The sequence below is a fragment of the Marmota flaviventris genome, chromosome 17 (assembly GCF_047511675.1).
Source record: "Marmota flaviventris isolate mMarFla1 chromosome 17, mMarFla1.hap1, whole genome shotgun sequence".
In the NCBI taxonomy this organism is placed as follows: Eukaryota; Metazoa; Chordata; class Mammalia; order Rodentia; family Sciuridae; genus Marmota; species Marmota flaviventris.
In genome coordinates, this window is record NC_092514.1 from 65,606,631 (window position 1) to 65,620,897 (window position 14,267).

General features: G+C 53.0%; 1 protein-coding gene across 1 annotated transcript in view; it reads right to left on the reverse strand.

The window, feature by feature from the left end:
* Cacng4 (calcium voltage-gated channel auxiliary subunit gamma 4) overlaps positions 1-14,267 on the reverse strand; it is a 52,393-nt gene that overhangs the window by 6,336 nt on the left and 31,790 nt on the right. The window lies entirely within an intron of this gene.

The window sequence follows — 14,267 nt, forward strand, 5'->3', positions numbered from 1 at the left end:
AGACACAAACGCAGGGAACAACCACACCGTGGGGCAGGGACCCTGCTTTATCCAGCTTCTTCATTGCTGTGACCAAAAGACCCGACAAAAGCAATTAGAGGAGGAAAGGTTTATTTGGCGCTCACGGTTTCCAGGTCTCAGTCCATAAACAGCAGACTCTCTTATTCTGGGCTCAAGATGAGCTACAACGTCATGGCAGAAGAGTGTGGAAGGAGGAAAGCGGCTCAGGACATGATAATCAAGAAGCCCAGAGAGCTCTGCTCACCAGGGACAAAATATAAACCCCAGAGGCTTGACCCCCACGACCCACCTTCTCCACCTGCCTACAGCTAGCACCAGTTAATCCATCCAAGTGGATCAGGTTAAGGTTGAGGCTCTCCTAATCCAGTCATTGCACCTCTGATTTTTTTTTGCATTGCCTCACACAGCTTTTGGGGGGCACCTTAAAGGTGACCATATTCTTTATGGTCCAAGCCTGGACCCCCTGTGAGAGTGAAAGACTCACTATCCATAACTGCTGGGACCAGAGGTGCCATGAGGGACTGTCCTGGGCAGGCAGCATGTGAGATCCCTGTACCCAAGGGCACTCAAGAACCACAGCTTGAGAATCGGCAAAGACCTTGCTCCTGGGGAATGGGGTAGAGAGGGCCTTCCAGACAGAGCAGCCAGCCTGGCACAGGCCGAGGTTGGGGCGGGGTCTGTCTGTCTGTGTCCTTCCCTCTTTCGACCACACAGTGTGCACACCGCATCTGTTCACGGTTCAGTTGCAGTCCCCTTACTCCATGAGACTGGAGACAGAGAACATGGTGCAGGAGAAACTTGTGGAAGACCTGAGACCAGCTCCCTCCTGGTCTTCTCCTTCCCACTCTGAGAAGTGGCCTTCACAGGGTTGCAGGCAGGACTCCTGGGTTTAGTAACTGTAAGAGGACAGGCCAGTCTTACCTTCCAGGATCTTCTGTCCAACTCTCCTAGTCCCCTGCTGCCCTGCAGCCTGGGAGTGCCCACTATAGAACTGGATGAGAGGGGGCCACACAGGGTTCCATAGGCAGTGGGCGCCTGCCTGTGCCAGCCAAGCCCGCCTTCCCAGGTCAGCCTGCGAGTGCCCAGCAAGGAGCTCCTCCGGGCACCTGTGGGCCTGCCTGGGGCTGCTTCCAACTGGGGCCCTGCTCTTTTTCCATGGCTGCTGCCAAGTGTCCTGCTGGCCTCCTGCAGCCCGGGTTGACCTCAGAGCCAGTTAGGAGCACAGTCTTGGAAGCAGGGTCGGTGGCAGACACACATCTGTCTCTCTGTCCCTAATAGCCTGGGTGCACACTGTTCTCCCACCTGATACCCACGAGCGGGTTGCTAGCTGCCCCCCTCAAGCCCTCCCTCCACCAGGGTCTTTCAGCTGCTGCCTCTGAAAAGCTGAGAGACTCACAGGCAAGACTATTTCCGGAAGGCTCCTGGGCTCAAGGGTCTCCGAGGTGACGCCCTGAGTGACATACATGCCGACAGCAAACTCTGCAGGACCCAGTATGAACACGGTCCCCCCTCAGTCTCCCCATCTGTACATGGGGGTAACCACACTCCCATGCCCTGGGGACCTCAGAGAGTTACATGAGGTTATCCCTCAGAGGCACCAGGATGATACTTCAGAGCCCCTGGGGATGCTCAGGGGAAGTTTATTGCTGCCAACCCAGAGGTTCCGATCCTCCGGTCTAATGTCTTTGCTTTTCACAAGGACAGAGCACCTGGGCTGGCTGGTCCAGGATGGCCCGTGGTAGGTGCGGGGGTCACGGAGCCCAGAGTGGGCCATGCACACCCCGCTCACTCCTGCCTCTCACACTGTAGATTCGGAAACGTTCAAGGAAACCCAGAGGAGCACTTTCCACAGAAATGGGTGGTGCAGGCAGGGCTGGCTCTCTGCCATTCCCTCTCCCCACACTTTATTTCTTTTCTTTTTTTTTTCACTTCATGGGTCTGAACAAAATCTCCAAGTCGCACCTTCTTGTTGGAACAAGTGAATAAAAGGTTGAAAAAGAAGTAAATGATCTCTCCGTGCAGATTTGTTCTCCAGCAGAAAACCTGTTGGGTTTGCTGTCTGTCTTCCCACAGCATCCTTTGTGTGCACACCCACACACGTACACACGTGTGGGTCTCCCCCTTTTGGGGAGAAAGTTGGGGGTTGAACCCAAAGCCTTGCGCACACTAAGCACATACTCCACCACCTACACCCCTAGGCCTCATATTTTTGGTACTTACCACTAAGCCACATCCCCAGCCCTTTTTATTGTTTGAGACAGGGTCTTGCTAAGTGACTTGCTAAGTGGCTAAGTTTCTTAGGTGAGGCTGACCTCAGCCACTTGTGATCCTCCTGCCTCAGCCTCCTGAGTCATTGGGATTACTAGCATATGCCCCTGTGCTAGGCCTCAGGCCCTATTTAAAAAAAAAAAATTAAATCCTGTTTTTTGATCATGGTAGATTGACATACAGTTTTAAGAAATATATGAAAATATCCAGTCCCCTTGACTCAGTTTCCCCCAATGATAACTTGTTACAAAACTTTAGTACAACGTCACATCCAGGAGAGTGGCACTGATACAGTCAAGATGCAGAATGGTCCAATCCCCAAAGGGCCCCTCCTACTGCCGGCTCCTGGCCACGCCCACCTCCTCCTGCCACAGCCCCTCCTCCACCCAAGGCAGCCACTGTCCTCTCCATTTCAACGGTTCTGTCATCTTGAGAACGTTCTACAGTCGGAACCACACAGCACATCACCTTCAGGGATTGGTGGTGCACATCACCTTCAGGGATTGGTGGTTTCCGCTCAGCACGACTCTCTCGGGATGCATCCAAGCTGTCATGTCAACAGTTTGTTCCTTTTACTGCCAAGCACAGCCCATGCATGGCTGTGCCATTGTTTAATCCTTCACCCGCTGAAGGAGACCTGCTAATTCCAGCTATTAATAACAATGTGGCTGTGAACACCCATGTACAGGTTTCTGCGTGAATATAAATCTTCATCTCTGGGATAAATGCCCAAGAGCATAATTGCTGGGTCATACAACAAAGACATTTAGTTTTATGAGAAACTGCCAAATGGGTTTTTGGAAAGGCTGCAGTGCTGGGGATTGAACCCAGGGCCTTGTGCATGCAAGGCAGGCGCTCTACCCACTTAGCTATATCCCCAGCTGTCCCCCTATTTTAAAAATGCAGTCATGCTATACACTTCAATCTGCAACCTGCTTTTTTCATTTTATAATAATTACAAACATTGCTCCAGTTTAAAATTTCAGTTTCTAGAAAACTTTTTATTTTCTAATTTAAAAAATAATAAGTTGATATCAATCCCCAAATGGCTAAAAACCCTAAAAGGAAATAGCACAGGAATCAGGGGGCATAAAACTTTCTCCGGATTGCAACTTTCACTCTACATCTAGGGTGTTATTTTATATTTGATAGAAATTGTAAATAGAAATCACACAGTCCAACACAACATATTAACTTTTTCATTTTTTTTTTTCAGGGCTGAGATGGAACCCAGAGCCTTGAGCTCTTTACCTCTGAGCTGCACACCGGCAGTATGAACTCATTTCTAAATACATTCTTTTTAATGGCTGCATAACTATCCATAGTTATGAATGCATCAATTCAACGATGCCATAAAAATGGTCATTTCTGTGGATCCCTTGGCGTGTGTGCGGAATTATGCTCAGAGGGAGACTGAATGCACGCACTCTACAGTAGCTCTTCCACTGAACGCACTTCCTTTCCTTCCTTCCTTCCCCTCTCCCTTCCACTGATCTCTCTTCAGCAGATTAAAGAGTTGGGTTTTGGGGGTCAAACTATGTCCTCCCAGGAGATAAAGCTGTACTACTAACCCCACTATCTGGGAAGGTCCTGTGTTGGTCAGTTTTCCATCACTGTGACATAATACCTGACATAATACTCTCACATAAATAACTTGTAAGGTGGAAAGATTTATTTTGGCTTACAGTTTCCGACGCTCCCCTCTATTGTCCTTCAGCCCTGTAGCTAGTGACCAAGCCTTTAATACACGGGCTTTTGAGGCACATTCCACATCCAAACTGTAGCAGTAACTTATTTGGAAACAGGTCTTGCAGATGAATCCAGGGTAAGGTGAGGTCCTCCCTGGATCAAGGTGGGCCTGCCCTTATCAACAGGCAGGAAGCCAGACCCCACCACCACCACCCCTTCCGGTCTGAAGAAGGGCCGGGCTGTGAAGCGGGAGTTGTCTTTGGCCTCACGCACACTGAAAGAGATTCCTCCCTGTACGTGGAGCCAAGAGTTTGAGATATTTCCCCTGAATGTCCTCTTAGGTCCAATGTCTTCAACTATTTCTTTTACTGATGATCCCCAAAGACTTCTTCACCCTCGCTCCTTCCCCTGGGTCTCTTAGGAAACTCTTGGTGCCCTGAAGCACAGCACCTATCGCCAAACCCAACACTCAAGCTAGGTTGGAAAAGCCCAGGAGTGCAGCCGGGTGGCCCCCTCCTCTTCTCTGGACCTCATGCTTCTGTGAATGGCATCTATCATTACCATTGTCCCAGTTTCCTGAGAGCTTTTCACAAATTATCTTACGTCCTCTAAGCTGTTTTTGTGGAGTGTGGTGTTTCGCCCTAACTTCACATTTATCCCTGTTGAATTTAGTTGTCAGCTGGCCGAGGGCATTGATAGGGAGAAAATTAACGATTGACGCAGGAAGTAGGAGAGAAAGCCATTTCTAATCCACTGCGCACTCGCTGAGTTACCTACTGGTACTTAGGGTGGTTATTTTTGAGACCCCAGACTGGTCACACTGCAAGCAAACCGAGATACCCAGAAGTTGCGGCTTGTGTTCCCAGAGACGGTGGCCCTCGGGAGAAGACTTCCTTAGTTCTGGGCCCAGGCAAGTTCTATGTCCTCATCTACAAAGCCCACGAGGGGGCCAGAGGGGCTGCACCTGCTCTGAGGTCCTGTGAGTGCTCTGTGCAGAGGAGGCACAGAGGGTGCGCGAGGTGCATGCTTCCTTCCCACCACGTCCCCATGAGCCACTTCTGGTAAGGGCCTAGGGAACGTTAGAAGGAGATTTCCCAGACTGTCCGGTGATTCCTTCTGGGTGATGGTCAAGGAGTGCCCTCCCCTTCTCTTCACTTTCTTCTGTGCTTTCTGAATTCTCCAAATGTCTTGCAAATGAACCAGCAAGGCTCATTCAGAGAAAGAAACCAGATACTTTAGTTCTAAGTGAAAACGTGCGGGTGGGTCTGAGCCGCTGACCACAGATGCCCTGGGCCACAGAAGCTGGTGAGTGAGGTGGAGCTGGTGGTGGGAGGGTGTGGGGGCTGCCTGATAGCCTCTGAGTGAGCCTCCTTGTCCCCTCTCCCTCCATGACCTCTGCGAAGGTCATGGGATTAGGTCCCCATATCCAGTCCGGGTGACTGACCAACCCCAAGGACTCAAAGCACTTTCAGTACTAAAACTAGGGTGCGTTATCGCCCCAGGAGCCATTTCAGGGGTCATGACGTCTGACGTGAGCCTCCGTAATGAGGACCTCCAGAGCCCGTGGTGACTAAGGGGATCTTGGAGGGGGAAGGGTGATCATTCATGCGACCTCTGTCACCTGAAAATCGTTTCCAAAAGCATTCCCTCACCTGAGGGCCACTAACACCAACAGCAGGGGACGAGTCGCATGCAACCTGGGGCGGCTTATCCAGCTCTCTGCCCCAGCAGCCAGCTCTGCGCAGGTGTCACCTGTGCCGACTGCAGTTCAGCTGCACCAATTATTTTTTTGCTTTTTGCTGTTTGCTCCTGGCACTGGGTAGGTGCCCCAGGCAGAGCTGCTCTGTAGGTTTTCCCTGCACCTGGAAGGGGAGGGATGAATACCCACCCATGACCTTGAGCAGCGGAGGGCAGGATGGGAGCTGGTGGATTGATGTCCTCAAACTCCGTCCCTTGGGTAGACAGTTCTGAGGTCCACCCTACGCTGCTCTGGGGTTGGGGCTGGGGGAGGTGTCCCAGCAGGAGCAGGTGATGATCAGTTCAGGACACTCCTGCCAGCATGCCCCCTCCCCCATGCCTGGTCCCCAGGACAGCTACCTGAGATACACCACCTGCGTGCACGCCCAGGGCTCAGGCTAAGATGAAAGTTAATGCGCTGAGGCAGATCTGACGCATCGGCCCCTTCATCTCTATGGTAATTTTCCTTTGAAGACGGAGGAAGGAGGCTTAGAGATGGGAACAGACCTGCTTTTCCCAGGCCTCACCGCAGAGGCCCAACTCAAGGCCATCAGCATCTACTCTGTGCTGGACGACGGTCTTTTTAGTCCCATTTGCTGAAGAGCAGGAGGCCCAGGGGCTGCAGCCCCCTGCACCTTCCTGACCCCTGTCCAGTCCCCCCGCCCCGTGCTGTCTCTCCAAGCCGAAGGGGCTCCGTGGGCAGCGTGGGTCTTGCTCCCCAGGACAGACCGGGAACTGAAACCAGAGAGCAAGCAAAGTGCCGAGTAAGCGTCACAGGATTGGCCGGCTGAGGCAGGGCCAGATAACATAGCTACTCTGCACCATTTCAGGTGGCGATGTGGACGGGGCGCAGGAGAAGGGCTCTGAGGGTTTTCGATTGTGGACTCTTGTCCTGAAACTGAGGCTGATCAGAACCGAGGTGGAGGTGAGGTGTGAGGTCCCTCTGTGGGGACAGACACCCCTCCAGGGGCTGCTCCGATTACCATCTCCCTCATCCTAGGCAACTTGAGGAGAGGAATGACAAAGAGCTCAGGATGTCACCACAAAGAAGTGGAGTCTGAGCTGATGGAGATTCTAATTACTCAAATATAATCCTTACACAAGTGCGTATGTATCAAAACATTACACCGTGCCCCAGAATATGTGCTATTGCACGTCAATTAAAAATAAAGAGAAATTTAATATAAAAACAAATCAGAACAGAGCAGAACCCAGATGTGGCCTGGTGGCCAGGAAGGGACAGGGCTCAGGCTAGGAATAAGGTGAGGGCAAGATCCATACAGGGCCAGCATTTAGCCAGCTTCGTTGAATCACCTTGTGAACCGTAAAATATTGGCTTGGACTTTGTAATAATTTAGAGTGTCCGTCTCCTAACTGCCCACACAGAGAGTTTTCATGGCTGGACACTGAAACAGGGTAATGCTATGTGGATCAAGGGCCACATGGAGCAGGTCCTCCTCAGACAGGGGGATCCCTGTCCTCAGCCACTCCCTCGCCAGCTTGGCCTCTACCTCATCTTCCTATTCCCCAGGGGAGAGCCTAGCAGGACCGGAGGTCACACATTTCCAGAAAGATACAGACCAATCCCAAAGTGACCTAGGCCAGGGTGGAAGTGGTGTGGCCAACATCATGCTGGCAATGACCTGGAACTTCACCGAAAATGAGAAGGTGGCAGATGGTGGGGAGATGGAGGAGGAGTACCTCTTCACGGTGAGAACAGCAGCAAGCATTTACTGAGCACCTACTGTGTGTCGGGCACGATTATAAGCACCTGGCATCTGTGAGCTCAAGCTTCATACTAACCCCAGGTGGACAGGATTCCTAACACGCTAGCAGAGATTCTGCCCCGGCCCACCTGGCCAGGAGTCGGTGTTGGAGCATGGTGGGCAGCGTGGGTCCCCAACACTGCACCATTAGACTTTGGAAATGGTGCTTCAGGCTGGAGGAATCCCACGCCAGAAGGTGAGGTTCAAGCGTGAGGGGCTGCGAAGTGGGGCCCCCTCCAGTCAGGATGTGTGCAGAGGAGGTGCACGGTGGAGGGTCTCCGGAAGGAGACAGGGGACAAGGGTCGTAAGCCACAGGTGGCCTGGCAGAGCTGGGTAGAGGCCATGGGGGAAGAAGGTGCTGGGTGGGGGTGGGGGTCCTGCACAGGGGCCTGGAGATGGGACTGTCTCCTCCACAGGGGTGCTGTGGTCTGAAGGTCTGTCTCTCCAAACCCCTGTGCTGAAATCCTAACCCAAGGTGGTGACGTTAGGAGACGCGTGTCTTTGGAAAGTAATAAATCATAAGGACAGAACCCTCAGGGGTGGAATTAGTGTCCTTATAGAAAGAGATCCTGGAGACCTCGTTGGCCACCTGAGGACAGTGAGACGTGCTGCCCGTGAACCAGGGAACAGGCCCTCACGGGACCCTGAACCTGCGGCGTCTCATATGGCACTTTCCAGCCTCTGGAACTGCGAGAAATAAACCCCTGTGGTATCACAGGTCACCAGGTTGTGACATGTTGCTACAGCAGCCCCAAATGACTGAGACGGGTGGCCGGAGGTTGGAAGACCCTGGGGTGCCCCTCGGGAAGGGCGTCGTGGGGGGCATGGCCAGCAGTGTCAAACGCCCAGGGCCAGGGCAGCGGTGCCTTCAGCGAGGGACAGCCTGGCTCCCCATAGGCCTGTTCACAGATGAGGGACAGAGCCGGAGGGCAGTGTCCCAGCAAGACCACAGGCAGCACAGGCCAGCAGCCGGGCCTCCTCGGCCTCCGTGACAAAGGAGACAGAGCCAGGCAGTCAACCATGGGAACGCATTGCCTCACGGTCCAGCAGGCTGGAGGTCAGGTTCAAAGTGTGCCCTCCTTCTGCGGGAGAACCTGTACCCTGCTTCCCCGGTCTCTCGACTCCTAGAAGCCCCTCCCAGCTTCTGGTGTCTGCTGCCATTCCTTGGCTTACAGAAGTGCCACCGCCACCTCTGCTTTCTCTGTGCTTGGGGCTCAGCGCGTGTGCATATCTGTACCCAAATTCCCCATTTCATGAGGTCACACTAGACGAGGACCACCCTGATGCCCTCATTTTAATTCGATAACCTCTGTAAAGACCCTGTTCCCAAATAAGGTCACATTGTGAGGATTCAGCATAAGGTTTTTGGAGGTGGGGGAGAGCACAGCTAACCCCTAACACAGGGTTAGGAACAGTCAGGCATGTAGGCAAACCCTAGGCGCCACCCATCTCTCACACCCTGGGCTCTGCCCCGCCCCGCCTCCTGCTCCCCGTAACCCCCCTGCATAGGTCCTCCTCACAACCCCTCCACTGTCACCCCCATCTCCAAAGAACCCTCCTAATAACTGTGATTTCCCAATTGGCACACTCCGGTCTCCCGCCGGCTGGACTCTCTCCAGCTACGCGAGGCGGGCTGTTGGGAGACTTTCCCACAGGCTCCTACAGAGAAACGCCAGGCTTGGAGAGACAGCATGGGCCAGCCCACGCTCCTCAGGGGAGCCCTAGCCTTGGGGCTGATTAGTGACTCTCCACGAGACCCTGTGGAGCCACTATGGCCTTTGGTTCCTTCATCCAATTTATATTTATTGAGCACCTGTTTTGTGCTGGCTGCAGGGCCTCAGAGGTGTAGCAGAATATAAACTCACGAGACTTCTCTCCTCTTTTGATGGGGCACAAGGTTACAAGGTGTTTCCGTTTCCCTGTAGTTAGATGTGGCTGTGTGGTATGTGACCTCATTGTGCAATGAGATATGAGCCGCTGTGACGTGTCCTTTCTGGGATGGGCTCTGGAGCAGCAAGTGTAGCCTTCTATCTCCCCTCCCTCCCCCACCAGCTCCGGGGAATGGTGGAGCCACAAGATGGAAGGGGCCTGGGTCCCGGAGTCCCACTGTGGAAGATGGCTGCTTTGGACTATTACTGTGACAAGACAGTGACCATGATGCTGAAGGCATTCCATATCCCTCCATGTTTCTGTGACATCACTAACACGTCCTCTCCATGGCCAAATACTTGGGATCTGGAGCCCAGACATCTCTTTGGACAAATGGTGACTCTGGTACCCATGGAAAGTCTCATACGTGCTCTTCCTCTTTGACAGCTTAGTGTCCTTGAGGTGCCCACCTTGTACCTCTGTGATCTCGGGGGTTCCTTCTATCATAGGCGTGGTTCATCAGTTCACCTGGGCCCAGTATTTCCTTTAATTCAGGGTTCGTGCATCCACGCCAGGCCCTCTGGGAGTCCAAAGACTCGGATCCTGCCGGGGGGAACGTGAGCCCTAGATGGGGGAGGTGAGTGGACATCTGACCAAAAGAGCCACAGGGAGGGAGGAGGTTTGTGGGGTTCCAAAGCAAAAGTGGTAAGTGGCGGTGCTTGGGAGAGCTCCGAGGGCCACAGAGTGGGCAGTACTGGACAGATGGCCGCCAGGTAGAGAAGAGGCCTGGGGCTGCAGTCCAGGAGGCCTGGGTTTCCTGAGGGGACTGGATGAATGCCACCCCCTCCCAGGTTCTACCGTGAGCGAGAGAGGACCTGGTGAGACTGGCACCAGAGACTGACCGGTGCCACGAGAGCCTGCTGATCTCTGCGTGGTCACGCCTCCACCCCGATCACGCAGGGGCTCTAGCTCCTGGGGGCTCTGGATGTCCCTGATGCATTCCCCACCTGGCTGGGTGTCATTTGGGGTTTGAGCCCCACCCCAGGACCCCTTGGGCGTCTTCCTTAGTCCCAGAGGAGCCCAGCTGCCTGGGAGACGGTGGCCCGATTAACAAGCCCTCTCTTCATGGCCTTCCTCACATTGGCGCCCCTTGTAAGGAGGGACACATTCAACTCTGGCTCCCAATTGGCAGCTTCCTGCAGCTGCCAGAGGCCCTGGGCAGCCCCAGTGCCCACTGCAGCCAGGAGCGGGGGTGGGGAGGGGACCTTGCCGGTTCCCTGGACTCAGCCAGCCCTGCCTTGCCCTTGCTGGCAGCCACAAGGAGAGCCATGAGGAGCCTCAGACCTGAAATGGCAGTTTCAGATGCAACAGAAAAGCCACTACAGCAGCTCAGGCCCAGGAAGAAGGCGCTTGCCATGGCTTGGATGTGGTTTGTTGCCCACAGGATCATGTGCGGGTCCCCAGGGTGGGGCTGATGTTAAGAGGTGATGGGCCCTTTAAGAGGTGGGGCCTAGTGGGAGGTCCTTGGATGACTGGGGGCGTGCCCTCCATTGAAATTAACATAGTTTTCCTGGAACCCTTGCAACTCTCTGGCTTCCTGTCTCACCAGGTTTTCTCCCTTATACATCTGCTCCTGCCATGATGTCAACCTTGATAATGTGATGTGGTCAAGAGGGTCCTTGCTAGAGTTGGCATTATGCTGTTTGAACTTTGACCCTCCAAAACTGTGAGCTAAGTAAGCCTCTCTTCTTTATAAAGTAACCCAGCCTCAGGTACTTTGTTATAGCAGTGGAAATTGACTAAGAAACACCTGTTTCAATGGGGCTAGACTGTTATGAAGTCAGCTAGGAGACGCAGTATTCCTGGAACTCAGCCCCTTCCCTCAGGAAATGGGGTTCTTGGAAAGAATCTCTGCCTCCAAATTCTGTCTCTACAAACCTGGAAGCTGGTGATCAAATTTAGTTTGGTAAACTAAGGCATCTCTCAAGGTCCTGGACTCTAAAGATCTTACGATGTAGACAGGTGGGCAGTGATTCCGAGGAGGACCAGGTAGGGCAAGGGGTGGGCCCTCTGCCTGATACTAAGTCCATCCTGAGGCTCTGCAGTTCCTCTGGAGGTGCCCATGGAGAACCTTTTTCCCTGAGAATGAGTCCCTCCCACAGATCCACCCTCCCCACCCAGCAGCATTACATGACCGTGCCCCTAGCCACAGAGGGGCTGACCTCTGGCCCAGGCTGCACCAACTAGATTGCTCCTGTAGGAATTTGGACTTTGGATTAGAGACAGAGGGGACCCAGGGACCCAGAGATGTTGGATGGGTCACAAAAGGGACATTTTCCAGGAGCCCAGGAGGTCAGCTCTGGAGGTCTGGCTCTTCCCTTCTCCAGTCTTGGCTCTGAAATGTCTCCCTTCCTTTGGGACCCCTCCACGTCCTTCCAATGAAGTCCTCAAGTTAGTTTCTGATCTTGCACCCAGAGACCTCTAAACCTCCAACCAGCGACACCTTCAAGGCTGGAGGAAGGAGATCCCAGCCGGTTCTTGTGGGTCAGAAGCCTGCTTCATTCCCCAGGGCAGAAGAGGAGAGCACGTTCCCAAGGGACCACAGAACCAGGGGAGAGGAAGGACGCTACATCAGGGGACAGGAATGCCGAACACCAGCCCCCATTCCACCACGGAGAAGCTGTGTGACCTGTCTTCCAGTCACCTGAGGGGCTGGGGGACAGTCACTGGGCCAGCCAGCTGCACCTCTGCATCTTCAGCTCTTCAGGGGGGATACCCATGGACCTCAGAGAGTTGCCATAAGGAAGCAGAAATGTTTTCTCTTCCATCCTAATTAAAAAAAAAAAAAAAAAGCCTTTCTACCAGTCAGTGAAGCAAGCCCTCGGCAATTCCTCTGCCTCAGAGCTGCCCTTTCAGGACCTGCCCACCTGTTGTGAGAGCCGTGTAGATGGCTCCCAGGCCTAACCCCCGCTCAGATGGGCCCTCATCTCTGACCTCCTCCAGCCTCCTCCAACAATTCCGGGATCTTCCAGGCCTCCTGCTGAGATTCCTAATTGCACGGGAGCCAGGGAGATTTCCCCAGCCAATTTCTTGTGTTCTCCCCCAACACAAGGAAATGGGTGTTCAGTTATTGTCTCTGTGATTCTCCACTTGTGTCTGCTGGATAACTGCTGCTTGGATGAAACCTTGGTATGGAGGGTAGGATTTGGTTTTTTCCTACCTTTTCTTTTAATGAGGAACAAATATGGAGCTCTGAGGGGCCAAACGGCTCTCCGCAGATTTCAGGCTTTTCCGTCGGCCTGCCTCTGCAGATCTCTGGAAAGTTACGCTCCAATAACCCGAGAGTTTTAATTGAAGGGCTGGGTGGGGGAGGGAGAATCGTAGTGGAGAGTCATAAACTTCTGGAAGGAACCCCTGGGACCATGCCCTTCATCCCTGTTCACTCCACACACTGAGCACCTGAGGCCTGCAGAGGTGAGGAGCTATTTCCATGGTGACAGGCCCACGGACGGCACGGCCCAGCCTTGGAATGGGGGTCTCTGGGCTCTAAGTTCAGTGCCTTTTAAACCCACTACTCCCTGCTCTAGTGCAGAGGTTCTCAACCAGGGTGAGCCCATCTCCCAGTTGCTCCTGGCAGAGGCCAGAGATGGGCAGAGGCCAGAGATTCTGCTCAACAGCCTACAATGCACATGATAGCCCCACTGCACTCCCCAGCAAAGAATGGGGAGAATGCAGCAAATGGCCCGCAGAGAGCTAATCCTCCTTTCCAAGTCCAGGGCAGACATTACTAATCAATCACAGTACGCTCCTCCCCTGATCAGTCCAGATTCTTTTCAACACAGCACTTCGCCCAGGGACTACTAGTCCAGAGGTTACCTACTGCTCCTCCCATGGCTGGACAATGTAAAGTGGTAGGCTCAGAAATTATTCTGTCAGGTTTGAGTCTTGGCTCTGTAGTTGCCTACTAGCTGTGTGATTTGGGATCTTACTTAACCTTGCCATGCCTCATTTCCCCTCATCTCTGAAGTAGAGTTTATAAATGGGGTAATCTCAGAGAGCTGTTTGGGAGAAAACAAAGAAGTCTTCAGAGGTCACTGTGTCTGGTGGTCAGTGCATCACACTGCTGGCTGCTATAACAATCAGTCTGCTCTGATGGTGACAAAGAAGTAGTCAGTCCCCCGTCAGAAGGAAGCAGGCCAGGCTTATCCCTCCATTGGGACTCACACATGACTCCTCCTTGTCCTCACGTGCCCATGAGGTGATTTTCAAATTGAGCAAAGTTTCCCTGACTCTTAGCAGGACCAGCAAAGTGACCCTGTTTTCCCCTTAGCCCCATTACTAATGGATTATAAAAGCTGGCTTCAATTGAGCACTAAACTCCCTTCAAAGCCCTGTGCTAAGCTCTTTCTGTTTTCTCACTTAAGCCTCAAAAATAACTTATGAAGTAGAAGCTCCTAAAACCCCCTTAAACATATGAGGAAGCCAAGGCTCAAAGAAGGCAAATAACTTGCCCAAGGTAGCACAGCCCCAAGAAGCCAAGCCAGGATTTGCGAGAACTGAGCTCTGGACCCTGTGCTGCCCTCCCTCTCTGTTCCATTGGAGAGCTGGAAAAGAAAGAGAGTGTGAGAGTCAGCTTTCTGTTGCGGTAACAAAATACCTGAGATAAACAACCTAAAAGGAGGAGAGGTTTATTTTGGCTCATGGTTTCAGACAATGATTGGCTCACTTACTTTTGGGCCTACGGTGAAGTAGATCATGTCAGGGAGAACATGTGGCAGAGAAGGCTGCTCACCTCCTAGAGGTAGGGAGGCAGAAAGAGACAGAGACAGAGAGAGAGTGGGCAAGCAGGGGAAGGGGCCATGGAAGAAACATACCTGTGGAGGGCCTGTCTTCGATGACCTACTTTCTTTAACTAGG